Source organism: Neomonachus schauinslandi, chromosome 14, assembly GCF_002201575.2.
Source record: "Neomonachus schauinslandi chromosome 14, ASM220157v2, whole genome shotgun sequence".
Taxonomy (NCBI): domain Eukaryota; kingdom Metazoa; phylum Chordata; class Mammalia; order Carnivora; family Phocidae; genus Neomonachus; species Neomonachus schauinslandi.
In genome coordinates, this window is record NC_058416.1 from 281,461 (window position 1) to 309,329 (window position 27,869).

The 27,869-nt window shown below is 48.4% G+C and overlaps 1 protein-coding gene across 5 annotated transcripts in view; it reads left to right on the top strand.

The window, feature by feature from the left end:
* Window positions 1-27,869, top strand: part of SLC66A2 (solute carrier family 66 member 2) — a 56,989-nt gene that overhangs the window by 17,389 nt on the left and 11,731 nt on the right. The window lies entirely within an intron of this gene.

Below are 27,869 nucleotides of genomic sequence, written 5' to 3' on the forward strand. Positions count from 1 at the left end.
GTTTTACTTTTTCCTTTCCAGTCTGGATGCTTTTTCTTTTTCTTGTCTGTTTACCCTAGAATTAGAAATGGCTAGAATGGTGGGCGCCTGGGTGGCTCAGTTGTTAAGCATCTGCCTTCGGCTCAGGTCATGATCCCAGGGTCCTGGGATCAAGTCCCACATCGGGCTCCCTGCTCAGCGGGAAGCCTGCTTCTCCCTCTCCTACTCCCCCTGCTTATGTTCCCTCTCTCGCTGTGTCTCTCTCTGTCAAATAAATAAATAAAATCTTAAAAAAAAAAAAAAAGAAATGGCTAGAACGGTGAGCGTAGATAGTGCTTGTCTTGTTCTGGTCTTAATGAAAAGGCATTCTGTCACCATCAGGCATGATGTTAGCTGTGGAGTTTACATAGATGCCTCATGTTAGATGAAGCAAGAACCTTTCTATTCTGAGTTTGTTGAGTGTTTCTTTTTATCATGAAACGATGTTGAAGTTTGTCTAATGCTTTTCTGTGTCTCTTGAGATGATCATGTGGTTTTGTCCTTTATTCTACATTGATATTTGTATGTTGCACCAACATTGAGTTCTTGGGATAAATCCCATCTGATTGTGATGTGTAATCCTTTTTATAAGTTGCTGGATTCTGTTTGCTAGTATTATGTTAAGGATTTTTATGTCCATATTCACAAGAGGTATTGGTCTGCTTTTTTTTTTAAATTCTTGTGATGACTTTGGTTTTAGCATCAGGATAGTACTGGTCTTCTGAGTCAGGCTGGGAATGGGAAGTGTTCCCTCCTCTTCTATTTTGTTTTACTTCCCACCTCTTCTATTTTGTTTTAAGTTTGTGAAGGATGGGTATCAATTCCTTATTAATTAAAAAAATTTTTTGAGGTGTAATTGACATATAACATCAGCTTCAAATATATAGTAAGTCTAGTTAACGTTGTTAACATCAGTCATTTTACATGGTTGCAAAAAAGTGTTTTTTATGATGACGACTTTTAAGATCTGCTCTTGCTAAGCAACTTTCAAATGTGCAACACAGTCTTGTCAACTGCAGTCACCATGCTGTACCTTACCTCCCTGTGACTTATTTATTTTGGAACTGAAAGCTTGTACCTTTGACCACCATCACCCATTTTACTCAGCCTGAATCCCCCACCTCTGGTAACCACCTGTCTGTTCTCTGTATCTATGGGCTTGTTTTGTTTCTTTAAATTCCATATATAAATGCAATCATACAGTATTTGTGTTTTTCTGTCTGACTTATTTCACTTAGTTTAATGCCCTCAGGTTCCATTCATGTCGAAAATGGCAGGACTTCTTTCTTTTTTATGCTGAATAATATTCCATTATGTATATATATACCACATGTTCTTTATCCATTCATCAATGGATGGACACTTGGGCTGCTTCCAGATCTTGGTTATTGTAAATAATGCTGCTATAAATATAGGGGTGCATATATCTTTTTGAATTAGTGTTTTTGTTTTCTTCGGATAAATACCTAGTAGTGGAGTTGCTGGTAATTCTACTTTTAATGTTTTAAGGAACCTCCACACTGTTTTCCAGAGTGGCTGCACCAGTGTGCATTCCCACCAACAGTGCACGAGGGGTCCTTTTCCTCCACATCTTCACCAACACTTGCTATCTGTTGTCTTTTTGATAATAGTCACTCGTGTGCTTTGATTGTGCTTTGATGGTGTTCTTTGCTGTGCAGAAGCTTTTTAGTTTGATGTGGTCCCACTTGTTTATTTTTGCTTTTGTTTCCTTTGCTTTTGGAGTTAGATCCAGACCAGTGTCACAGAGCTTACTGCCTATGTTTCTTTCTAGGAGGCTTTTTTTTTAATTGAAATATATTTGACATACAACATTGTGGAAATTTAAGGTGTACAGCATGTCACTTTGATACATTTATATATTGTTTTTATTTGTTTTTGTTTTTTTAATATATTTATATATTGTAATATGATTGCCATTGTAGTGATAATTAGCACCTCTATCATATTACATAGCTATCATTTCTTTGTTGTGGTTAGAATAATTACATTTTAGTCTCAGCAAGTGAGATGGTTATGGTACAGTGTTGTCTATATTCACTGTACTGTGCACTAGATCTCTAGGGCTTGTTTACTTCTTGTCGCAAGTTTATTGATTCTTTAAATGTTTGGTAGAATTATCCAGTGAAGCTTTCTGGGCCTGGACTTTTCTTTGTGGAAAGTTTTAAAATTACCAGGTCATTCTCTTCTTATAAGTCTGTTCAGATTTTCTATTTCTTCCCTGAGTTACTTTTCATAGTTTCTTGGAATTTGTCCACTTAATCTAATTTGCTGATACACATTTTTGTCTTATTTTTGTTTCTGTGCAGGTGGTTCCTCTTTCATCCTTGACTTGAGTAGTGAGTCCCCTTCTTTTTCTCTCCTTTTTCTCTTGGTCGTTCTAGCTAAAGGTTTGTCAATGTTACTGATTTTTTCCCCAAAGAACCAACTTTTGGTTTTGTTGATTTTCTCTGTTATTTTTCTATTCTCTACTATGTTTATTTAATTCTAGTATTTATTTCTTTCCTTCTGCTTACTTTCGGTTTAGTTTGCTTTTTCTAGTTTCCTAAGGGTGGAAGGTTAGATTGTTGATTTGAGGTATTTTTTCTTTTTTAACATGGCATTTATAGCCATAAATTTCTTCTAATAAATGCTTTCAGTGAATCCTGTAAGTTTTGGCATGTTGTGTTTTCATTTTCATTGGTCTTAAATATTTTCTAACTTCCTTTGAGATTACTTCTTTGACCCATTTTTTTATTTATGTATGTTGTTTCATTTGCACATGTGAAATCCCCAAATTTCTGTCTGTTACTGATTTCTAACTTAATCCATTGTAGTTGGAGAATATACTTCCAGTCATTTTAAATTGAGGCTTGTTCCGTGGCTTCCCGGAAGGTCCGTCCTGGAAATGTCCCATGTGCACAACACTGTTGCTGGTTGGAAGTGGAGAGAATCTTAGTCTCATAGAGTTCAAATCTTTCCTTAGTCCTCTTTCTGGTGATTATACCCATGACTAAGAGCATATATTGCAATCTCCCACTATTTTTGAATTATTAGGTTTTTTTTTCACTTCTGTCAGGTTTTGCCTCCTCTGTTTTGGGGGACTGTTGTTAGGTGCATCTGTGTTTATATGTTTATAGTTTTATCTGACTGATGGATTGGCCCTTTACTGTTATAAATTGTCCCCCTATTTCTAGTAATTTTGTTTTGTTTTGTTTTTAGAGTCTCTTTTTTTCTGATACTAGTTTGGCTACTGTAGACCTCCTGTGGTTGTTGTATGATGTATTTTTTCCCATTCTTTTACTTTTTTTTTTTTTAAGATTTTATTTGTTTATTTGAGAGAGAGAGAGGAAGCATACATCATACATGAGTGGGGCAAGGGGCAGAGGGAGAGGGAGAAGCAGACTCCCTGCTGAGCAGGGAGCCTGACTTGGGGCTCGATCCGGGGACCCTGAGATCATGACCTGAGCTGAAGGCAGATGCCCAACCGACTGAGCCACCCAGGTGCCCCCTTTTAGTGATCTTTTAAACTATATATGAATTTTATTTTCTTAGTGGTTGCTTTAAGGCTTATAATATGCTTCTTGCCAGTATCTATTTTTACTAACTTAATTTATACTAATTAATTTTTAATCAGTTAAGAGAGTAAAGCAGAAGAAATACGCATTTTTACTGTCTTTTATAATTACCTACATAATTACCCTTACTTACACTCTTTCTTTTTTTTCATGTAGATCAGCATTACTATCTGATGTCACTTGCTTTCAACATGAAGAACTTATTTTTAGTATTTCCTGTAAGATGGGCCTGCTAACAACAAATTCTCTCAGTTCTTATTTATCTGGGAATGTCTTTATTTTACTTTTGTTGTGAAAAAAAAAGTTTTGCTAGATGTAAGGATCTTGGTTGACAGTTTTTTTCTTTTCAGTGTTTCACTTTTTTCTTGTTGATTTCAGGATTTTACCTTTTTCAACATTTAGACTACTACATGTAAGGATGTGGATGTCTTTGTATTTATCCTACTTGGAGTTTGTTGAGCTTCTTGGGTGTGTAGATTAATATTTTCATAAAATTTGGGATGTTTTCGGTAATTGCTTCTTTGAATATTTTTCTTGCTCCCTTCTTTCTCTCCTCACCTTCAGTACACCCATTTTGTATATGTTGGTATGCTTAATATTTCACATTTCTCTGAGGGTCTGTTCATTTTTCTTAATTCTATTTTCTCATTGTTCTTTAGATTGCATAATCTTTATTGATCTATCTTCAAGTTCACTGTTATTTTTTTTTTTTTTAAAGATTTTATTTATTTTTGTGAGAGAGAGAGAGCACATGCAGGGGGAGTGGCAGGCAGAGGGAGAGGGAGAAGCAGGCTTCCCGCTGAGCAGGGACCCTGATGTGGGACTCGATCCCAGGACCCCGGGATCATGACCTGAGCTGAAGGCAGACGCTTCACCGACTGAGCCACCCAGGCACCCTTCACTGATCCTTCTGCCAGCTCAAATCTAGTGTTGAGCCTCTGTAGTGAAATTTTTATTTTAGTTCTTGTACTTTTCAATTTCTGAATTTTCATTTGGTTCTTTTTTACAATTTCTATCTTTCTACTGATTTTCTGTATGATGAGACATTGTCATTATGCCCTCCTTTACTTCTTTATGATTTCCTTTAGTTCTTTGAGCATATTTATAGTAACTGTTTTGGGTCATTTTGCTAGGTCTAATGGCTGTGCCTCTTCAAAAACAATTTTGTTTCCTTTTACTTTTCTTCTGTGTATGGGCCACTTTCCCACTTCTTTGCATTTCTCAAATATTTTGTTGAAAACTGCATATTGTAAAATATTGTGGCAACTCTGGGTCCTGGATCCCCCATCCTTGTTTGGGGGGGTGGCTTGTTTGCTTATGTGTTGAATGAGTTGGCTTGACCAGTGCAGTCTCTGAACCTCTTCTCCCCCAGGCAAGGCTGTGGATCTAGCTTTCTGACTCTCCCTGATCCCCCTGTTAAGCTTCTGGGTGGTCTGCCTCCGTTGGAGTCACACTCCCGTTAGCCTACACAAATGGCTAGTAGATGGCTCTGTTGGTTTTGATCACACCCTGGGGCATGCACTGCTTTTAGGTTTGATCCAGCAAAACCAGGCAGGGGGATCTTGAGGGCAGTCTTGACAGTTGCTGGGTCCCCAGGAGGGCTCTCCCTGGCTGTTTTTGTCTGATAAACTTTGAGCACGTCTGCTGTTGCACTTGGTGCTCTATTGGAATGGCCAGCTTCCTCTTAATTGCTCCACCACCAAGCCCCCCACTGTTTTTGTCAGTGCCTTAAGCTTGAATCTGCTCATGTCCTGTTGTAAGCAGTTACTCCCTTTAGGGAGAGTGTGCCCCACTTCTAGGACAGAACCTCTGAACCCCTGCTCCGGAGCTGGTGCCTGGGGCAGCATTGGCTTTTGTGGGGTGATGCCCCCCGCCCCGCTGTAAGTGCGTGCACTGAGGGCATTGTAGTCCCAGGTCTTCTTCGTTGGCCCCTCCCAGTGCGGGACTTCTATCCTCTGAGCAGATTGAGGTAGGACAGTATTCTCTGCTTGCTGCGCCTGCGGGTGGAGCCTCTGTCGTGAGTGGGGGCGGGGGGGGGGGGGGGGGGGCCCTGCTTTCTTCCCCCTCGGGCGGGGGGGGGGGCGGGGGGGGGGGGGGGGGGGGGGGGCAGAGTGCCCTGACTTCTCTGCCCTTCTTGCCTGGAGTAGACTAGGAGCTGAGCTGGGGGGTGAGAAGTGCTGGGGGCCTGCTGCTTATGGGGAGAAACCACGGCCCTCTGCCAGGAACTGTGTGGTGGGGGTTTCTTGGCCGGCCCACCTGGAGTAGTGCCAGGAGTTGTGGGGACAGCAGGCCGTGTCTCAAACTTTCTTCAGTAGATGTTTCTCCATTGCTGCATAGCCTGAGGACACTTTACAGAGAATTTACATGGTTGGTTTTTAGAAGACACAGAAGTTGTGTTGTTTTGCTGGGAGAAGGACCGTCCCATTCACAGTTTTAACTGATGGGATCCCTGGTGGCCAGAGGAAGTTTCAGGCTGGGAGAGCAAGTAGCTTTTCTGGTTTTATTTATAGCTGCCTGAAGGGTGGACTTGGGGCTGTGCCTGTTCATGGCTGGTTTAGTGTTCAGGGGGTGATAGGACGTTCACCTGAATAGGTCATGTCCTCCATTCAGTTTTCAGAAGTAGCCTTAAAACTTGAACTGCAGGTGCTGCTTTGATTTGGGGAAGAACTGTTTCCCAGTGCATCTGGGTCTGAGGCTTTCTGGTGCTCTTTCTTCTGAGTCCAGCCAGGGTGCTTGTGTCCTGAGTCAGCACTGCTCAGGCACCTATCTGCAGTTCTGTGGGCCCGACTGAGCAGCCTGCTTGTGGATGGGCAGTGCAGGGGCCTCAGACTGTGCCCTCCCGATGTCCAGTGTAGGGTGCCCCACTGAGCAGAAGTTATCAGCAAAAAAAGGCCCAGAAATCCAATAGAATAAAAGGAAAAGGCTCCTGCAATTTAGGGTGCCAAAGGCCAACCCATCACAGAGCCCAGGATGGGCTCACCTCTGCTGGGGGGTCAGCCTCGGGTGCATGGTGGGCTCCCTCAGTGACAGCATTTTTGAACAAGGGCTGGTGTTCCTGCTCACTGGTTAGTCATACTCAGCTCCCCAGGGTGCAGTGGGGCCTTTGGATCCCTGGGTCTCTCCCATCATAGCAGTGGCCTGCTGGTCTGCTGGTCTGCCTGGCAAGGGTGGTGGTGTGGGTGGACAGGGAAAGGGGTCAGTACGGTGAACCCTGGCTCTGAAGGCTGAGAAGGGCGTTTATAGTCCCTCAGCCAGATCATGTTGCTGTCTTTGCTAACCCGCTGTGTCCCTGTCAGGGCAGAGTTAAAGCTGGAGTGGCCATGGAGGGTTGGGCAGAGTGGCCGTACCCCACCTTCGAGGGCCGGCTGCCTCCCGACCAGCCCCTCCCTCACACCAGGAGCCCTGCAGGCCCCTGCCCTGGGCTTTCTCTGGTGGCCCCCGAGGCACCACGTGCTCCCCCATGGGGCCTGGCATCCCTGTCTGCCTCGTTGGAGTGTGAGCCCTGGGACGCGGGGTCGGAGATCGGGGCCGTGTCCCCAGATTGAGCGGGCACTTAGCAGAGTCACATAAATGAGCAGACGTGTCTGGGGTTTGTGTGTGGGGACGGGGGGGATGGAGCGGCCAGAGCAGCCGTGTTGACAAGAGCCGGGTTTTAGTTTGAGCCAGGGTTTTGAAGGAAGGAGTGAGGGTTGTTTTGTTTTCATGGAGAGTTGATCTTTAAACATTTAAAATTTTTTTGAAAGACCACAAAGTTTTTTCTTGAGCTATTTGAGAATAAATTGCTGACTTGCTGCTTGGTGACACCCAAGTCCTCCAGTGTTGCCTCTGGAAAGCGGAATTTGAGCCTCCACAGCCACACCGCGGTGTCCCGATTAGACCAGCCTGGCGCCTCTCACCTGTTTGCGCGGAGGTGCAGGACGGGGTCCCTTCAGATCGCCCGTGCGGTCAGCCGTCCCAGGCTGCTCCTGTCGGGAGCCATTCCTTGTCCTGTGCTCGCAGGGGTCGGTTCCAGACCTTCGTCCTGGGGGGCCTGGGGGCCCTGGGGCGGTTCGTCCCATGGTCCCCTGTGCTTCCGGTGCCTCTGCCAGGCGCCACCTAGCGCCATTCCTGGGTGTTGCACCAGCCCCCACGCCTCTGCCTGTGGTTTGTACCTATTTCTGGGGGACGCTTTGAAAGGATGTGAAGATCCTGTTCCTCCTCAGACTTTCATCGCGTTCCTGTGTTGGATGATAACGGCAGGGATACATGGCTTCCTGCCTCTTTCAGTGACTAAACCCCGCATCTGGTTGGCCTGCTGGTGGGTCCCTGCGTCCTGCCGTGATTCTTGGGTCCTGCCACCTCGGGATGGTCCAGGTGCGTCTGGTGCAGCGTCTGCCCCAGCAGCCTGGACCCTGCCCCTGGGGAAGGGGGTGCTTTTGCAGATGGAACCCCCCGGCTGGGCGTGAGCTGGGACTGAGTAGAGGGGAGGAGCCTGGCTGGTCCCCGAGCCCCGCTGGGTCTGGTTCTCAGATGGTGCAGGTCCACTGCTGGGCTCAGGGGCTGGTAGCCTTCTTAGGAAGCAGCATGGCGAGACTGTCACTGATGGAGCTAACATGTGGAGTCCAGCTACGGGGTGGGCAGGGAACAAATGGACGTGCTCCCCTAGCCACATGGATTTCGTTCGGTTGACATAGCTGACGCTGAGCGCTCAGTACGTGCTACACACTGTTTTAAGTCTTTTACGTGAAATTAGTTAATTTGCATGCTGGCCCATGTGGAGCATACTGAGATTCCCCCCATTTTATAGGTACAGAGACAGGCACAGAGAGGCTGGGTCGTTGGGCAGGAAGCCACTCAGCAGTAAGAGGCAGGCTGGGCCCTCCGATGGGTAGACTCTCACCACAGGCCAGGCCGTGTCCCCCTCTCCCCCCGTCTTCTCCCATGAGGACCCCAGCCTGTGGGAGCATCTGAGCCTCCCAGCCAACCTGTCAGCCGTGGGGCCTGGGGCTGACCACCAGATGTTAGGCTTGCTGCCCCTACCTGGCCCCCACACCTGGGGCAGAAGCTGCGCAGCAGGAGCCCAAGCCTGCGTGCGGGATGAGGAGCTGTCGGCCCAGGCGGTGGGGGCGCCCATTGGGACAGGCAGCGTGAGGGGCCGCAGTGTGACGGAGGCCAGCGGGGTGCCCGGCTTCCAGTGCAGGGGTGGGGCCTCCCTCTCTGCTCACAGCTGTTTGGTCCTGTTGCTGACGCTCTGGCCATGGCCACCACGTGGCCACCATGTGAGGCATGATGTCGCCGTGGTGCTGTGGGAAGCCCTCTTGGAACCTGGGGAGTGGCTGGGCCTCAGCAGGGGCTGCCTGCCACGTGGAGTCTGGGGCTCCCGTCCCGCAGGACAGAGCTAGCAGGCCTAATCCTGAGACAGCCCCAGCTCATCCGGCAGCTCGGCCCTGGCTGTGCCCACATCACTTGGCACTGTGTGCGTCGTGGACCCTGAGCCCCTCCATCTTCTGGAGGGCAGCCCTCAGTTCACAGCTTCCCCCTGGCTTCTGGGGACCTGGGGGCAGGGCTGGCAGAGGCCAGGAGCTGCGGTCCAGCACCGCAGCTTCTGCGGGGCCGGGACAGCCGTGGTCCCCAGCACTCTCTGTGCTTCTTGGCACGGGGAGAGCCCGTGGCTGTGTGGTGAGCCACGGGGTTCACCCTGCTTTCTCCAGCAGCTTCTGGTTGTCATTGTGGCCACAGGGGGAGGGAACACAGCTGGCCCTCCGCCCTCCGCCTGCAGGGCGCCGGCCTGGACCATGGGCCGCATTCTCTGGCAGCTTCTTTCCAGCAGGAAGGACTTGGCCTGAACTGGCGGGAATGGGCCACACGGGGGTGCTCGCGGGCTTCGAGGGCTGGGAGTTGGGTGTAACTTGCAGGAGCAGAAACAGCCCCAGGTTACGTAACTGTTGCATCCTTAATGGGGTCTGCAGTGTAGCCCTGATAAGGATGTGCCAGCAAGTGACCTGTGAGGTTCAGGGTCTCCCCCTCGGGGAGGGCCAGGGTCTCCGTTGCTCTTGCTCCTGGAGTGGAACGTGGACTGGTCCTTTTTAGCGGCCTCCTGCCGCCGCTGATCTAGGGGTCAGGCTACTGAGCTGGGGGGCTGCCATTCCCCCTGCAGCGGCTGGGGCAGAGCTGGGGCTGGACTCGGCCTCGCTCTCTGCCCGGCCAGGCCCTCTGCAGCCCCACGAGGCCCGAGGGGTGTGTGGAGAGGTGTGCAGGCCCCGTGGGGGGCACCTGGCCCTCCTCAGCGCCCCATAAAGAGATGCCAAGTGAAACCAAGTCAGCAGAACCCTGTGACAACAACAGGGCCTTCGAGTCCCTCAGCCCTTCGGAGGCCGCCGTCTCCCCCTGCCCGGGGGGTGGGGCTTGGGGGGTCCTGCCGTCTCCCCCAGATTGGTCTGGAACTCTCCATGGCAGTTGCCAACAAACACCTTTTCTCTTTGAAATGTGATTTCGTGATCTGAGAGTATGAAGAAGTTAATACATGGAGATTGATGGGGGCTGTCTTTTTTTTTTTTTTAAAGATTTATTTATTTGAGAGAACGCGCGGGTGCAAGGGCAGGGGGAGAGAGAATCTCCAGCAGACTCCCTGCTGAGTGTGGAGCCCCATACAGGGGGCTCAATCCCACCACCCTGAGATCATGACCTGAGCTGACCGACTGCGCCCCCCCAGGCACCCTGGGACTGTTTTTAAAAAACAGCTGTATGGACATACAGTTTATCTGCAACAAAATGCGCCATTTTAGGTGGGCATGCTCTTTGAGGGTAGTGACTGGGGGTGCCTGCTCCTCACGTGTGACCCGGTCCCCTCTTGGGGAGTGGAGACCCGGGAAGCGCCAAGCCAGGGGCGCGGCTTGAAGATTCCCTGCAGGTATATTTGGGGTATCTGCGTGAGAGTGCTGGCATTCCCTCGTTAAGAAAAGCATCAGGGCGGCTCCTCTTTCTTATCTGCCAGTGAAGAGTTGGGATTCGAGGTTCTTGGGGTCCTGTCCAGTGTGAGGGACTGTAATTCCCACGTGGCGGGCCGGAAGGCCCCAGGCAGGAGGACTTACAGCCTGGACAGTGGCCGTCTTCCCTGCAGAGGCTCAGGCACGGACCGCCCTCCTCATCCTTGTCTGGGACCCTCTGGACCCTGTGGTAAGGGACATCCGCCTGCGCTGCACCCGCCCAGCGCCCAGGGGCCCCCCGGATGGTGGGCCAGTCTGCTGCCTGGTAGCTGGGTGCCCGTGTGCGCGTCTGCTCGGAGAGGCAGGTGTGTGGGCGCGAACCCACAGTTCACCATGAGGCCTGGGTCGGCTGCGCTTGGTCTGTTCCCACGGTTGACCTTCACGGGGCCTGTGGGGGCGGTGTGGGCACTGTCGGCCTGAGGCTCAGGGAGGCTCCCACAGCGGGGGTGGTGGCGCTGTCCACCGGACTCCAAGCCACAGTGTCTCATCCTGGACTTGGGGAGGCAGCACTGCACGATGGTCTGGGTTCAGATCTTGTGCCTCGCGTCCAGCCCGTGGCTCTGTCTCAGTACCCCCAGTATTTGGGTTGATGGGTTGGGTGCTGACATAAAGAGCTCTCTGGAGAGGGAGGCATCTACAGATGTGCCTCCTGGACACAGGGAGAGACGTGAGGGGCTCCAGCCGAGAGAGGTGGGGCAAGGGGGCTGCAGGTCACCAGACACGGCCCCAGCCCCTGGTCGGCCAGTGGGATGACTGAGAGGCCTCGTGGGCATGAGGCCGTCTTGGGTCTCGGCACCCCAAGGGGCATCAGGCATAGTCAGCCCTGCTGCGTGGCCTGTTTGTCCTTTAGAACGAAGGTGGTCAGTGATGATCCCCAGATGACACCATGGTGTGTGTGGGGCCCCCTCTCTCCCTTGAGAAAGGGGGTACCCCATCTGATGGGGCATGGAGGGGCATGGGGTCAACGCCTGTCAGGGACTGGCCATGACCCCAGCAGCAGGAGCTTCTTCCCAGACCACCTGTTCACGTGGGGCTGGCTCAGGGGGACCCTGGCTGTCCCCTGAGGGCATGGCCATGTCTGTGGGTCTGCGGAGCCTATGGTGAGGAGAGGGCACAGGTGAACAGGACTTCCCTGTGGGGAAGGGGTTAGGAAGACAGTAGAAAGGACTAGAGTTTACTGTTTGGAAAACCTCATGGGTTCAAGAGTCAGTAGAAGGAAAAAGGAGACTAGGGGTTTCCTTCTACCTTTTACATCCTCAGCGGTGGGAGTGGCCACCTCACAGGGCAAGTTCCTGCGGTGACTCTGGGCCAGTTCTGGTTACCAGTGTGCTTCCATCGTCCACGTGACCATCTGAGCTTTGGAGGGGTCTGTTCCTTCAGTCGGACAGAACTGGCCCTGATTCCAGAGCCCTCAGAAAATAGCTCTGTGCCTTCGCCATGCTTGATGGATGGTGGTTAGAGTCAGTCCCCGAGAACCCTTCTCTAACCTGACCTCCTGCCTCAGAGAGATGGGGTTGGGGGACAGAGAGGGGGCTGGGAGACAGAGGGAGTCTGGGGGACAGGGCTTGCTGGGGATGGGGTGGCTGGGGGACAGAGAGGGACGGGACCAGGGGACAGAGAAGGGATTGGGGGGCAGAGAGAGGGCTGGGGTCGGGGGAAGGGAAGAGAGGAGTGGGGAGACAGATGGTGGTGGGGGCTCAGGTCTGAGCTGGCCTTTGGGGAGGGGCTGCCTGGGTGAGGATGGGGAGGTGGTCTGGAGTGGCTGAAGCATGTAGTTTATGGGGGATGTGGGGTGGGGGTGAGGCTAGACAGTTAAGGAGAAGGTTTACCACTCAGCGTACAGACCTGTTTTGCAGGTGGGGTGCCCTAGTGTCCTCGTGGCCCCTTCGGGCTCTGTTCCCCCGTCTCCCAGGCTGAGTGCCCGATTGGGGGTGCGGCTGTGTGTTCACGTCTGAAGCCAGCATTATGATGTTCTTGCTGCTCCTGACTCATAAACTCCCTCAAAGTCCCTGCTCTTTTCACATGCGGCTGCTCAGCATCCTCTTAGAAGGACCAAATCTCTTATAGACCCTTTGGAGCATAAAAGTGCCATCTGATCAGAAATTGGGTCTTTCTTGCCCACTGGGGGACAGTCTCCTGGTGCAGATTCCCTGTGCACATTCCCCAGATGGTAAAATCGCTTCTTAATCCAAGAGGCAGTGGACTGAGTATGAGTCTTGGGGGGCTGGTGGCAATGGAAGGAGTTTTCAAATCCAGGGAAGCCAGTGCTTTCTGACAAGTAGGGATTTCGGGATGTAAATGATGAGGAAGCTGAAGGGATGGCTCATAGCGGCCCGTTCTCCTCTAAGAGGCGATTAAGGAGCAGGAAGAGCTGAGTGGCCGGGAGGGGTCTGGTCATTCCCCCCAGTGCTGGAAACATCTGTTCAGGACTAAATGCCTCGTTTTCAAGTCTTTTTTTTTTTTAAAAAGATTTTATTTATTTGACAGAGAGAGACACAGCGAGAGCAGGAACACAAGCAGGGGGAGGGGGAGAGGGAGAAGCGGGCTTCCCGCCGAGCAGGGAGCCTGATGCAGGACTCGATCCCAGGACTCTGGGATCATGCCTGAGCCGAAGGCAGACGCTTAACGACTGAGCCACCCAGGCGCCCTCATTTTCAAGTCTTGTCTAGAAAACACACCACGTCTGAGTTTGGTGGGTGGGTTGTGAAAATACTGAGGAGATGCAAGTTCGGTTGACACTGTAGCTAATCTCGGGCGTCCCTCCTGTGTCCTCACCCTTCTGTTCCTGGAGCGTCACCTCCTTACACACCCAGTTGCACCTCTCCGGGGCACTGCCTGGGGGGGGGGGCAGGTGTCACCCAGGCGCTCCTGAGGAGTGGGGGTCCCCTCCCCGTGCCTGGGTAGAGTGCCAGTGTTTCTGGGAGGGAAGCCAGACTCTCTGGTCTCCTAGTTTATTTTAAAAATATTTAATGAAAAATCTTCTGACATAGGAATCTCTCAGAAGCATAGAAGAAGTTTGTTTCTATCTGACGCAGATCAGAAATCTGTACTTTTTATTAAGCATCTTCTGTGGCCTTTTTCTGACTGAACTGCAAATCTCATTTCATGCCTTCTGTATTTATCCAGTATTATCCTCAGCTGGCATTTTTCCATATATAATTCCCACTTTTCTTTCCCTACTGCTTTATTTAATACTTTTTTTTTAAGATTTTATTTATTTATTTGACACAGAGAGAGAGAGAGAGATCACAAGCAGGGGGAGCGGCAGGCAGAGGGAGAAGCAGGCTCCCTGCAGAGCAAGGAGCCCGATGTGGGGCTCGATCCCAGGACCCTGGAATCATGACCTGAGCTGAAGGCAGCGGCTTAACCAACTGAGCCACCCAGGCGCCCCTCCCTACTGCTTAATTTAATGCAGTGTATCAGAACAGATGATGGGTGGATGGGTTGCTGGGTTTATTTTAAATTGCCCAGGAAAGAAATGACAGCACCTTATACTTGAAGTTTAAGAGAAGCATTTTTTTTTTTTTTTTTTTTTTTTTTAAATTTTTTTTTTTTTTTTTTTTTTGAAAGAGAGAGAAAGCGGAGGAGGAAAAAAAGCAGGGGGAGTGGGAGAGGGAGAAGCAGGCTTCCCGCCAAGCAGGGAGCCCGATGCGGGGCTCGATCCCAGGACCCCGGGATCATGACCCGAGCCGAAGGCAGACGCCTAACTGACTGAGCCACCCAGGCGCCCTAAGAGAAGCATTTTTAACTTCATCATTAGAAAGTAGACTCATTAAAGTGGGTATTTATGTCTGTATCTCTCTCTGTAAAACATCATATACATTGAAACTATTTTGTTGTATTACATATTAAATTTGTTTTTTGAGATGAGATTCACATACCATAAAATTTATCCTTGATATCTTTTTGAGATAAAATTTGCATCAAATTCACCATTTTAATCACCTTATATAGTTCAGTGGTTTTTAGTATTTTCACAATGTTGTATAATCATCACCACTATCCAATTACAGAACACTATCCAATTATTTCTTGGGGCGCCTTGCTGGCTTAGTCAGAAGAGCATGAGACTCTTGGGGTCATGAGTTCAAGCCCCATGTTAGGTGTAGAGATTATTTACATTAAAAAATGTTTAATTACAGAACATTTCCATCTCCCCAAAAAGAAACCCTATACCTCCCAGTTTCTCCATTACCCCAACCCTGGGAAACGACTTATCTATGTTCTGTCTCTGGCTTTGCCTATTCTGGACATTTCCATAAGGGAGTAATCAGTATGTGGCTTCTTCCACTCAGCATAGTGTTTTCCAGATTTATCTGTGCCGTAGTGGCCGTCAGTGCCTTATTCCTTTCCAAGGCCACATGATCCTCCATGATACGGATATACCACGTTTTGCTTATCCCTTCATCCATCGATGGACATTTGGAATGTTTCTACCTTCATGAATAATATAGCTGTGAATATTCGTGTACAAGTATTTATACGACATATGTTTTCAGTTCTTTAGGGACATATGTGGGAGTGGGATCGCTGGTCGTATAATAACTCCACGTAAACATTGAGGCACTCCAGACTGTTTTCCAAAGTGCACCATTCTGCATCCCTACCAGCTGCACATCCAGTTTCCAATTTCTCCACATCCTCACCCAACTATTTATTGTCTTTTTGCTCACCATAATAGTAGCTGCGAAGTGGGATCTCAGTGTGATTGTGATTTGCATTTCCCTAATGACTGGTGATGTTGAGCATCTTTTCATGTGCTTCTTGGTCATTTGTGTGTCTTTGGAAAAGTGTCTGTTCAGGTTCCTTGCCTATTTTTTAATCGGGTTGTCATTTTATTGTAAATCATATATATTCAAAAGGAATATTGCTTCTTCAACTGTCCCAGGAATTCTAAATGATGCTTATTTTGTGGATTATTAAAAGTTAGTGTTTAGTTTCTCTTGGCACTGCTGTGTTAGGAGAGGGACCTGGACGTGTGTCTTTTTCCCTGCAGTGGCCTCAGGATAACTGCCTCAGGACTGGCTTGGTGTGGGGAGGAGTCAGGTGGTGGAGACCAACCAAGTCCGTGGGACCCCTAACGGGCTACTCTCTGGGGTCCCCTGATTCTGGCCATCACATTGAGGAGGTGCTGAGGACATGTCCCCAGGGGTGGGGGGGTTGCTTGACTTCTGGAGTGCAGAAGGCAGAGGCAGTGGAGGAGGGGACCTGGAGGGTCTGACCTCAGGTCCCTCATTGGGGAGCTGGGCCCAGGGGCCTGTGAGCTCCAGAGCTTGGCACGCTGGTGCATGCCCACTTCTTTGCACTTTGCTGAGCTTCAGCCCAGGAGGGGCTGACGCCGTGGCAGCCTGACTTTTGGCTTGGCGCTGCGGGGCTGTGTCCTGTGCCCACGATCGTGGCCCACGTGGGGCAGCTCCTTACCACTGTGCAGTTTGTGGGTTTGCAGGGCACGAGGCTGTGATGAGAAGCTGGTCCTGGCCTTGGGCTGGGCAGGCTTGTCCTGCAGGTGGCGGGGAGGTCAGGTTGGAGTGTGCGCACTGTGCAGGGAATGCTGGGTTTTGAGGCAGACTGCACAGGTTTGCGGGGTGCAGTCCTCATCACCCTGCTCTCCTCATCACCGCTTCCCTTTGTGCAATTTTTAGGATTCTTCCAGGCTTGATCTGTTTGTTTTTTTAATGACATTCAAAAGAATATTTGTCATATATTCTTGGGTAAGATACTGTCCTTGGGTTGCTTCTGTCATGGACGGAAGTTAGATCCTTTCTTCCCTTTAGGTGGTGACCTCCCCCAGGCAAAGTAAAGCAATCCTGTTGGGGGGGCTATAAATTTGGGAAAGTTGGACTCAGAGGAGCTGAGGATGGGCTGAACTCTGTGAAAACCTTCAGAGCTGCAGTTCTGTTTAGAATTGGGACTTTATGGAAATCCAGCCTTAATTTACCAACAGGAGACTGCTAGGTCACTAATGTGTTGATGTTTTCCTGGTTAAAAACATCCATTCTTGGGAGAATCCAGGATGAATCCGTAGTATCTGGTGTTCTGCGCTGATGTACAGCCCAGGTGCTGTTTGCAGAGACTTGTCACTGGTGAGGATTGTCCCGTAGGGTCCCTCTGTCCATGTGCCCCTGCGGACCCCGGGAGCGAACGTGTCTGTGCTTCTCCATGTGGGACAGTCACTTCCTGCACCGGGAAAGGACACGGGCAGTTACGAGTGGAGGCCTCCCCTCCAGAATTTCTTGTCGGGAAAGAATAGGAAGAAGGGTGCTAGGCAGGTGCAGGGAGTTTGGTGGTGGGCATGGTGTCATGGGTGGTGGTGTCCTCGGGGCCAGGGCCACATGTGGCTTCTGCTCAGGTGTCCCTGTTGGCGTGGTCTGTGGACACGCTTTTCACGGTGTTGTGCCCCGCCCCGGACCCCGCAGAGGTCTGTGTCGCTTGGAGGACCTCCCGCCTTATCAAAGGGGACGTGAGTTCGGCCATGGAGCTCCCCCCAATAACTCCAGAGACTCAGGAAACGGAAGTAGCATCTCCCCACAGGAAAGATGGGGTCCCCAGTACGCGGGAGGACAAGGAACGTGTGAGCCGAGGGGGTCTGATGAGGGTTGTGTCCCACAGGAATGGGTGTCTGTCCTGTGGTCTGGGGAGTGTGGACTCCTGAGAGCCTGGGGTGGTGAGAGAGCAGCAAATGTGCCCTCATGGTGGGAACGGGGCTCTGGGGCAGGCCTGGAGCTCGGCAGCTCCCGAGGCCGGACCAGGAGAGTGGGGAAGCTCACGTGATGGGGTGCGTGTGGGGTGTGGGGGTGATGGCCAGCCCAGACAAGCGCCCGCGGGCTCCGCTGCAGGGGGAGGCACGTCCCTCCAGCCACCCGAGGGGGTCAGGCCCCGGAACCTGGTTCTCAGCTGGGAGGGGGCTCTTGTCTGCTTTTGGGGAGGCTTCAGCCATCCTGTGTAGTCGACCCCAGACACAGCTCGGGAACCTGCAGTTTGGTGGTGTGGACAGTGCCCGAGGTGGCTCCCGAGCACTGGGGGGCCCTTCTCCCCACTGTGTGGCTCCGTCACTCCCTGGTCCCTTCGGGCCGCACGACGTTATTGAGACAGAATCATCACGCCACGAGCATGTGTTAAAGTGTGCGGTTTAGATCAGTTTTGATGTGTGCACCGTGAAACCTCCCCCCGTGAAACCTGAGACCCCGAACATGCCTGTCACCTCCACAGGTTCCCTCTGCCACCCCAACCTGCCTCCCCCAGCAGGCACCCACTAATCCGCTTTCCATCTGCACGTCTATTTGCATTTACTAGACTTTGGCGCAAACGGAATCGTACAGTGTGTCCTCTGTTTCGTCTGCTTCTTCCACGCAGCAGAATCGTCTTGACGTGTCCGAGTTGTAGCATGAATCAGTGGTCCATTCCGTGTTGGTGTGGGGTGGTATTGCATCGCACAGCTGTACCACAGTTTTTGCTCGTTTGCTGGTGGATGGACATTCGGGTCGTTTCCAGTTCGGGGCTGGTACAGATAAAGCTGCTCTGAACGTTTGTGTGCAGGTCTTCATAAGAACGTATGCTTTCTTTTCCCGAGTGTATACGTAGGAGTGGACTGCCTGGATCCGATGGTAAGTGTGTGCGACTTCCTCAGCGTCCGCTGTCTCTCCGAATGCCGTTCCACAGCGCATCCCCCGGCCGTGTGCGGGTTCCTGGTTCCGCACCCTCCTCCACACCGTGTCTGACATTGCTTTGTTTGTATTCATTTGAGGTATGTGGTGTTCATCTCACTAGTGATGATGTTGAGCACCTTCTCCTGTGCCCATCTGCCCTCTGTGTATCTTCATTGGTGCAGTGTCCAAATCTGGCAGTTTGAACATTTTTCTTACTGAGTTTTGAGGGTTTGTTTTTTAACATTTTGGATATAGGTTGTGTATCAGGTGTGTGATTGGCAATATTTTCTCCCTGTTTGTGGTTTGTCTTTTTATTCCCTTAAAATTATCTTCTGACAAGCAGAGTTTTTAATTTTTATGAAGTCCACTTTATCGATTTGTTCTTTTATGTGTTATACTTTTGATGTCATATCAGAAATCTTTGTATAACTGTAGTTTTTATGTTTTACGTTTAGATCTGTGATCCATTTTGAGTTGCTTTTTGTTGATGATGTGAGGTATGGATACAACTTTGTTTTTGCATAGGGTTGTCCAAAGGTTGTCTTTTCTCCACTAAATTGCCTTTGTGTGCTTATCAAAGATCAGCGTCTGGCGGGGGTGGGGGACGGACTCTGTTCTGTTGCCTTGATTTCTCCATCCCTGGGCTAGCCCCACACTGTCATGGTGACTGTAGCTTGGTAATAAGTCTTGGAATCAGGTTGTGTCAGTCTTCCTACTTTGTTCTAGATTCTGTGCATTTCTATATGAATTTTAGAATCAGCCTGTCAGTTTCTACAAAAAAACATGCTAGGATTTTGATTGGGATCATCTTGAATCTTAGATTGATTTGGGGAAAATCGACATCTTCATAATTACCCAGAAAGTGTTCACACAGCAGGCTTGTAACTGTGGTGCTCAGAAGGCCCCACTTGCAAAGTTGGCCCTGGGCTGGCATCTGGGATTTTTAGGAGACTTGCCTCCTTCCTGTAACGGGGAAAGTGGCTCTCTGTACCTAGACTGTGGGTATGACGTGGTAGGTGCTGGACACCTGCTTCCTTTCTGGAAGTCTGGAATTTTGATACGTGCCAGGCAGAGTGTCTGCGTGACCTGGTCCCAATAAAAACTCTGGGCTTTGAGTCTCTAATGAGCTTCCTTGGTTGAGAACATGTCACGTGTTGTCAGTAATCTGTTGCTGGAGGAATTAAGTCCTTCTAGAAAAATCATCAGACCCGGGGGTGGTCTGGGAACTCCTACACAAACCGTTGAGACTTCAGGCACATGAGCACCATGTGTGTCTTCCTCAGTTTCCCTGTGTGCTGGTCTTGCACGTCAGATTTATCCCTAAGTGTTTCCTACTCTGTGATGGTATCCTACATGGTGTTGCCTTTTGATTTCACTTTCTGATTGGTCATCGCTAGTATGTAAAAATGCAACTGATTTTTGTATATTGATCTTACAGTCTGCAACCTTGCTGAACTAATGGGTTTTAGTGGATTCCTTCAGTATTTTATAAATACGATCGTGATCCGTGTCACCTGCAGACAGAGATAGCTCTCCTTCTTCCTTCCCAGACAGGATGTCTTTCATTCTTTTCTCTTGCTTAGTTGCCATGATGAACGTCTGGTGTGGTGTTGAGCAGAAGGCGGCGAGCACACTTGCCGTGTCTCTGAGCCCAGGGAAGAGCATTGAGTGCATCACCATGAGCATGGTGTTAGCCGCAGGGTTTTTTGTTATCTTTTTTCCTCAGGTTGGGGAAGTTGCCTTTTATTCTTCAGCTGTTAATCAGGACTGCATGTTGAATTTTGTCAAATGCTTTTTCTTCATCTATTGAGATGACCATATGTTTTTCTTTTTTAGTTTAATATGATAGAGTGCATTACATTGATCGATTTATGGACGTTAACACAGCGTTGCGCTCCTGGGATAAACCCTGCTTGGTTATGATGTACTAACCCGTTTATATGTTGTGGGATTTTATTTGCTGCAGCGTGTTCGGAGTTTTTACATCTGTGTTCATGCGTGCTGTTGGTCTGTAGTTTGCTTGTAATGCCTTTATTTGGTTTTGGTGTCAGAGTAATGCTGGCTTCATGGAATGAGTTGGGAATTACTCCATATTTTTCAATGTACTAGATGAGTTTGGGGGGAATTGTTATTTCTTCCTCGAATATTTGTTAGTGTTCCCCAGTGAAGCTGTCTGTTCCTGGAGTTATCTTTGTGGGAAGTTTTTAATTCACATTCACCTTCTTGATGGATATATGCTTATTTGTTTTATCTATTTCGTCTTGAGTCATTTACAGCTTCTCTTTTTTCCTAATCATTCTGGCTAGAGATGGTTGATCTAGCTTTGGTTTCATTGATTTTCTCTTTTTTTCTGTTTTCTGTATATTGGTTTCTGTTACCCTTCTTACTTCCTTTTATCTATTTACTTTGGGTTTAAAGATTGATTTTTTTTTTTTTTTATTTATTTTTTTATTTTTTAAAGATTTTATTTATTTATTTGAGAGAGAGAGAATGAGAGAGAGAGCACATGAGGGGGGGAGGGTCAGAGGGAGAAGCGGACTCCCCGCCGAGCAGGGAGCCCGATGTGGGACTCGATCCAGGGACTCCAGGATCATGACCTGAGCCGAAGGCAGTCGCTTAACCAACTGAGCCACCCAGGCACCCGGATTTTTTTTTTTTTAAGAAAGAGCGTGAGTGGGAGGGACAGAGGGAGAGAGAATCTCCAGCAGAGTCCCTGCTGAGTGCAGAGCCTGACGCGGGGCTTGATCGCAGGACCCTGAGATCACGACCCGAGCCGAAACCAAGAGTTGGACGCTCCCCTGCCTGAGCCGTCCCAGTGTCCCTTTACTTTGCGTTTAACTTGTTCTTCCCCTCACGCCCGGCACGCTTGCTTCTAGCGCAGACGTTGCGGGTTAAGCAGGCGCTGCAAGTCTTTCCACAGTGGTGCATTTGGCTTGTATGTTGCTTTTTTGTTTCATTCAGTTCAAAATACTTTCAAATTTCTCTTTGCTAATTTTAATTTTTCTTTTTCTGTATCCATTCATGGGCATTTGCTGTGGGGTTTACAGTGGTCGTCTTTCCCCTCGTCTGCCCTCAGGGGACGTCCGGCCACCTGTGTGTGCCAGGGGTGGGTCCGCTCGCCCCTCCTGTCTCAGCGATTGATCGATCGTTTGGCATATGCAGCTTTGCATATGCTGAACGCCTACTGTTTTGTTCTTATTTTGGTCTGACAGTCACTTATTAAAGAGATTTAAATTATAAGAAAAAAATCGAATACATTTTCCCACTTAGTTACCATATCTTAGCCAAAGATGTTAGATCCGTATTTCCATCTGGTTCCTGAAGGACTTCCTTTAACATTTCTGGCAGCACGAGTCTCTGGTGATGGATTTTTTAAGCTTTGAAATGTAAAAAAAGTCTTTATCACCCACCTTCATGTTGGAAGATACTTTCACGAGGTGTAAATTCTAAGCTGACAGGTTTTCTTCCAGTCTGTTCGAGATACTGCTCCCATGCTGCCTGGGCTGCCCTTGGTGAGCAGCCTGACGTCACTGCTCTTTGTTCCTCTGCACATAATCTCTCTTTTTTTCTTGCCGCCTTTCTCATTTTCTTTTTTTTTTTTTAAGATTTTATTTATTTATTTGACAGAGAGAGACACAGCGAGAGAGGTAACACGAGCAGGGGAAGTGGGAGAAGGAGAAGCAGGCTCCCCGGCTGAGCAGGTAGCCCGATGCGGGGCTCGATTCCAGGACCCTGGGATCACGACCTGAGCTGAAGGCAGACGCTTAATGACTGAGCCACCCAGGCGCTCCTCATTTTCTTTTTATTACTAGTTTTGAGAAGTGTGATTATGATGTGCCCTGATGTGGTTTTCTTCATGTTTCTTGTGCTTGGGGTCCATTGTGCTTCTTACATTTAGGACCTAAAGTTTTTGTAAAACTTTGGAAAATTTTGGCCCTTCTTTTCTTCAACAATCTTGGCCCTTTTTTTCTGCCCTCCCCCACCCCAAAATTCCGGGACTCCAAACCACACATATATGCCCTTTGAAGTTGTCCCACAGCTTACTAATGCTCTGTTGATTAAAAAAATTCTCTTTTCTACTGTATCTTGCAGCTTCTCTTCCTTTGTCTTCAGGTTTCCTAGTCTTTTCTTCTTTGTCTAATCTGATGTTAATCCCATCCATATATATTTCATCTCAGGTGTTGTAATTTTTATCCCCAGGTGGGTTTTTTTTGGCGGGGGGGTAGGTCTTTTTTTTTTTTTTTTTAAGATTTTATTTATTTATTTGACAGACAGCGAGAGAGGGAACACAAGCAGGGGGAGTGGGAGAGGGAGAAGCAGGCTCCCCGCTGAGCAGGGAGCCCGATGCGGGGCTCGATCCCAGGACCCCGGGATCATGACCTGAGCCAAAGGCAGACGCTTAACAACTGAACCACCAAGGTGCCCCTGGAGGGGGGGGTAGGTGTTAAATAATATATATAATATATAATTTTCTGTGTCTCTACTTAACCTTTTGAATGTATGGAATATACTTATAATAATTGTTTTGATACCCTTGTCAGTTAATTTCAACATTGATATCAGCTGTGAGTTTTTTTTTTTTTTTCAGTTGGCTGATCTGTCTCTTCATTATAGGTCACACTTTCCTTTTCTTTGCATGCCTGGTCATTTGTGATTGGATGTCAGACATTATGTGCTTTACCTTGTTGGCTGCTGGATATTTTTAAGTTTCTATAAATATTCGTGAGCTTTGTTCTGGGGATGCAGTTGAGTAACTTGGAAACACTTTGATCTTTATAGATCTTGCTTTTCAGATTAGTTAGGTGGGACCAGAGCATTGCTCGGTCTGGACTAGTTACTCCTCACACTGAAGCAAGGTCACGGTGCATGTTCTACCCAAAGCCCTGTCAATTTTGAGGTTTCCTGCTCTGGCTGATAGGGAGGCACTAGTCTTGGGCCTTTGTGGATGCTGGGCACTGTGAATACTTACCCTCTTGGGTGGTTCTTTCCCTGGTCTTGTGATCAGTGGTCAGCTGAGTGCTTGAGGAGGACCCTGTGCAGACCTACAGCGTTCTCTGTGCAGTCCTGCTTTGGTGGTGCTTTGTCCCATCAACTCCAGCTGCCTTGTTTCCCAGACGCTCTGTCGTCTCCCGCACTGCGGGTTTCTGTGGCCTCGGCCTGGGTTCCCTGGAAAGTCGCTCCAGGCCTAACCTGGGGCATTTGGGGCTCACTTCACCTGTTTCCCATCTGCCAGAGGTCATTGTCCTTTACTGCCTCATGTCCAGTGTTTTGTAGATGTATATTTTGTCCATTTTTCAGTTGTTTGGGAGAGTAAATCTGGTCTCTGTGGCTCCATCTGGACTGGAAAGGCAGCTCAGTTTTCATTTTCCTGGCCTTTGTATGTCCCTCACCTCTCTTGGCTGCTTACCTGTAAATACCCCTCTCATTTGGGATCTTCTTCCCCTGCAGCCTGGACTTTACCAGAGTGGAAGGATGCCTCACCTTTTCAGCAGCAGTGGTGACGGTGATGAATTGTTCCTTTTGCTTCCTTTGCTCTGGATTAGAATTGCCACCTGGGTGGCATGGGGACTCCGTTTTCCCTTCTTTTTTGTAATTGGCTTATTTCACTCAGCGTAATGCCCTCAAAGTTCATCGTGTTTTAGCATATTGCAGAATTTGCTTCCATTTTAAGGTTGAATAATACTGTCGTATGTATAGACCACCTTTTGCTTGTCTATTCACCTGTTGATGGACAGTGAATTGCTTCCATGTTTCAGCTGTTGTGAATACTGTCGCTGTGAACATGGTCGCATGGATGTCTGTTTGAGTCCCTGCTTTTCAGTTCCTTGGGCGCATACCCAGAAGGAGAATCCTGGGTCACACAGTAGTTCTGTGTTTAATTTTGCGAGGACACTCTCTATTGTTTCCACAGTGGCCGCAGACATTCTGTGCTCCCACCAGCAGTGACGAGGGCCCAGTTTCTCCTCGTCTTCGCCAACGCCAATTTCTGTTTAATAGCGGCCATCCTAATGGTTGTGAAGTTGTAGCTCATTGTGGTTTTAATTTGCACTTCTGTAATGATTAACAACATTGAGTATCTCTTCATGTGCTTATTGACCATCTATCTATATGTCCTCCCTGGAGAGATGTCTGTTCAGCTCCTTTGCCCCCTTTAAACATGGGGTTTCTTTGTTTTTTGAGTTGTAAGCATTCTTTATATATTCTACATGCAAGTTCCTTATTGGATATGTGATTCTCTCCCATTCCCTGGGTTGCCTTTCTCTCTCTTGATGAGTCCTTTCAAACACAGAGGTTTTTTAAAAATTTAATTTTTTCAGCTTTATTGAGATATTATTGACATATAACCATTTAAGATGTACAGTGTGATGATTTAATACACATATATTGAGAAATAAGTGCACAGTAAGATTAATTAACACTTCTGCCCCCTCACATACTTTATTATTTTTTTCTTTTTTTTAAAGATTTTATTTATTTATTTGACAGAGAGACAGCGAGAGAGGGAACACAAGCAGGGGGAGTGGGAGAGGGAGAAGCAGGCTTCCCGCAGAGCTGGGAGCCCGATGTGGGGCTCGATCCCAGGACCCTGGGATCATGACCTGAGCCGAAGGCAGCCACTTAACTGACTGAGCCACTCAGGTGCCCCTTTTTAAAATTTTTTTCTAAGATTTTATTTATTTATTTGACAGAGAGACACAGCGAGAGAGGGAACACAAGCAGGGGGAGTGGGAGAGGGAGAAGCAGACTTCCCGCCGAGCAGGGAGCCAGATGCGGGGCTCGATCCCAGGACCCCGGGATCATGACCTGAGCCAGAGGCAGATGCCCAACGACTGAGCCACCCAGGCGCCCCTTACTTTTTTTTTTTTTTTAACATTTAAGATTTACCCCCTTTACCCCCTTTCTTTTTTTTTTTTTTTTTTAAGTAAACTCTGTACCCAAAGTGGGGCCTGAACTCACAAGCCCAAGATCAAGAGCCGCATGCTCCATGAACTGAGCCAGCCAGGTGCCCCAGCCACTTCCAAGTGTATAACACAGTACTGTTAATTATAGTTCCCATTCTGTACATTAGATCCCAGAACTTATTCATCATACGGCTGGAAGTTGGTGCCCGACACTCTCCCACCCCCAGTCCTGGCAACCACCATTCTACTCTTGTTTCTGTAAGTTTGTCATTTTGGATTCCACATAGAAGTGAGAACATACAGTACTTGTCCTTCTCTGACTGATTTTACTTAGCATAACGTCCTCAAGATCCATCTGTATTGGCACAAAAGGCACAATTTCTGTCCCCACCCCCCTTTTTAATGGCTGAACATTGTGTTATAAACAGCACATTTTCTTTATCCATCCGTCTCTCGATGGTCACTTAGGCTGTTTCCATGTCTTGGCTATTGTGAGTAATGCTGCAGTGAGCATGGGGTGCAGATATCACTTCAAGATAGTGATTTCATTTCCTTCGGCTATATTCCAGAAGTGGGATTGCTAGATCATGTGGTAGCTCTATTTTTAATTTTTTAAGGAACCTCCATGCTGTTTTCCATAATGGCTGCACCCGTTTGCATTCCCACCAACAGCGCTCAAGGTTCTTTTTCTCCACGTCCTCGTCAACACTTGCTGTTTCTTGTCCTCTTGAGTTTAGCCATTCTGACAGGTGTGAGGTGACATCTCATCGTGGTTTTGATCTGCATTTCCCTGATGATGAGTGATGTTGAGCATCTTCTCATGTGTCTGTTGGCCGTTTGTATGTCTGCTTTGGAAAAAGACCTAATCTAGTCCTGTGACCATTTTTTAATTCGATTGGCTTTTTTTGCCTTTGAGTTGTATGAATTTCATACATATTTTGGATATAAACCTGTAGTAAGAGTGACAGTTTGCAAATATTTTCTCCCACTCCGTAAGTCTCCTTTTCATTTTGCTGGTTGTTTTTGCTGTGCAGATGCCTTTCAGTTTGATGTAATTCCAATCATTTATTTTTGCTTTGGTTGCTTGCACTTTTGGTGTCATATCCAAAAAATTGTTGCCAAGACCAATAATGTCAAAGAGCTTTTTTTCCCTAGGAACACAGAAGTTTAAAATTTTGATGTCATCCAATTTATCTATTTTTCCTTTTGTTGCCTTGCTTTTGTTGTCACATCTAAGAAACCATTGACAAATCCAACATCCTGAAGCTTTTTCCCTCTGTATTTTCTCCTAAGAGTTTTATCTCTCATGTTTAGGTTTTTGATCCATTTTGAATTAATTTTTGTATATGCTAAGGTAAGGGTTTAGCCTCAGTCTTTTCTCAGAAACTTTTGGTAAGGGTTTTCTTTTAGTCATTTGTTAATTGACTTGCTCCTTGAGAACCTAAAATAGAAAGGCTTCCGACAGATTGACCTTGGGCCTTGTTTCCTAAGGCCCCCTGGACCCTCACCTGGTATCCTCAGCTCATCCCTGTCCTGGCCCAAGTTCTCAGCTCTGACCATGTTCTCTCCCCTCCTCAGGCACAAAGGCAGGAACTTCAGCCAGGTCTGAGATTCGTTCCCTTGCTGTATCCTTTCATGATTACATGTTCTCTGTAAGGAATACCTCAGTGTTTGCCCCCAGCTCTGTGTGCCGGGCTCCCCTGCATACTCAGGCCACCACCATGTTGCAGCTGGGGTTTGTTTATGAAGCACAGCTGGCTCATACCCTGCCCTGCTGTGGGAAGTGTTGTCATGCCTGCAGAATGTGTTCATCCCTCCTCTGGCCCTCCTGCCTGCATTCCCCCTTTCTGGCTCAGACTTTGGGCTGTGTTCTCATATGGAGTGAGGGAGTGGAGCTAGAAGGGAGGGCCCAGGGCTGGGAGGACAGGCACATGTGTGCAGGTTGAATATTCCCCTTAGGGTACTTCCCGGCCCCTGGATGGCCAGCCCCCCCACCCCACACCCTTGCCCATGCCTGCAGCCCTGGCGGGGTGCCCTGGCTCCACACCCTGCCAGTCTAAGGGCCAGGCCAGTCTTGGGGCATATCATGCCCCCTCATGTTCTCTCTGTATTTGTCCTCATTTTCCTGACCTTCCCTGAAGCCACTTCTGTCCCCAGGACCTCCCTTGTTTATCTGCCAAAGCCCAGGAACTTCATATAGTTTGCTGATTTGTGAGTGCTTAGAGTTTGGTTTCCACAGGACACATCTGTCGAGCAAACGATAACGTTCCATCAACAAAGTGTGTAGTGATGATAAGTACATACCTTTATTGGGCCCTTATTATGGGCTGGGCACTTTATAGGGTTCATAAGATTAACTCGTGTAACTATTACAACAACCGTAGGAGGTAGGTTATGTTATTCCTCTTTTATATCCAAAGAAATGGAGACACGTGGTTAACTAATGCAGTTGTGGAGGGAAGGAGTGAGGATTCTACCCAGAAAAGAGATTTCAGAGGCTCCAGTACAGTCCCTGCACTGTATCATAGTGGATTTAATGATTTTAGCATCTCTACATTGAATCCATATCTGTATCAAGGTTCCCTCACAAGTGCCTTTGTCAAGAGCATATGGAGCCCCACAGCCCATATCTATCTTCTGCATATTGACCTTGACCTCCTCACTCAGTTCACCTTCTCTCTTCATGCTGACCTTGACCTCCTCACTCAGTTCACTTTCTCTCCTCATGCTGACCTTGACCTCCTCATTCAGTTCACCTTCTCT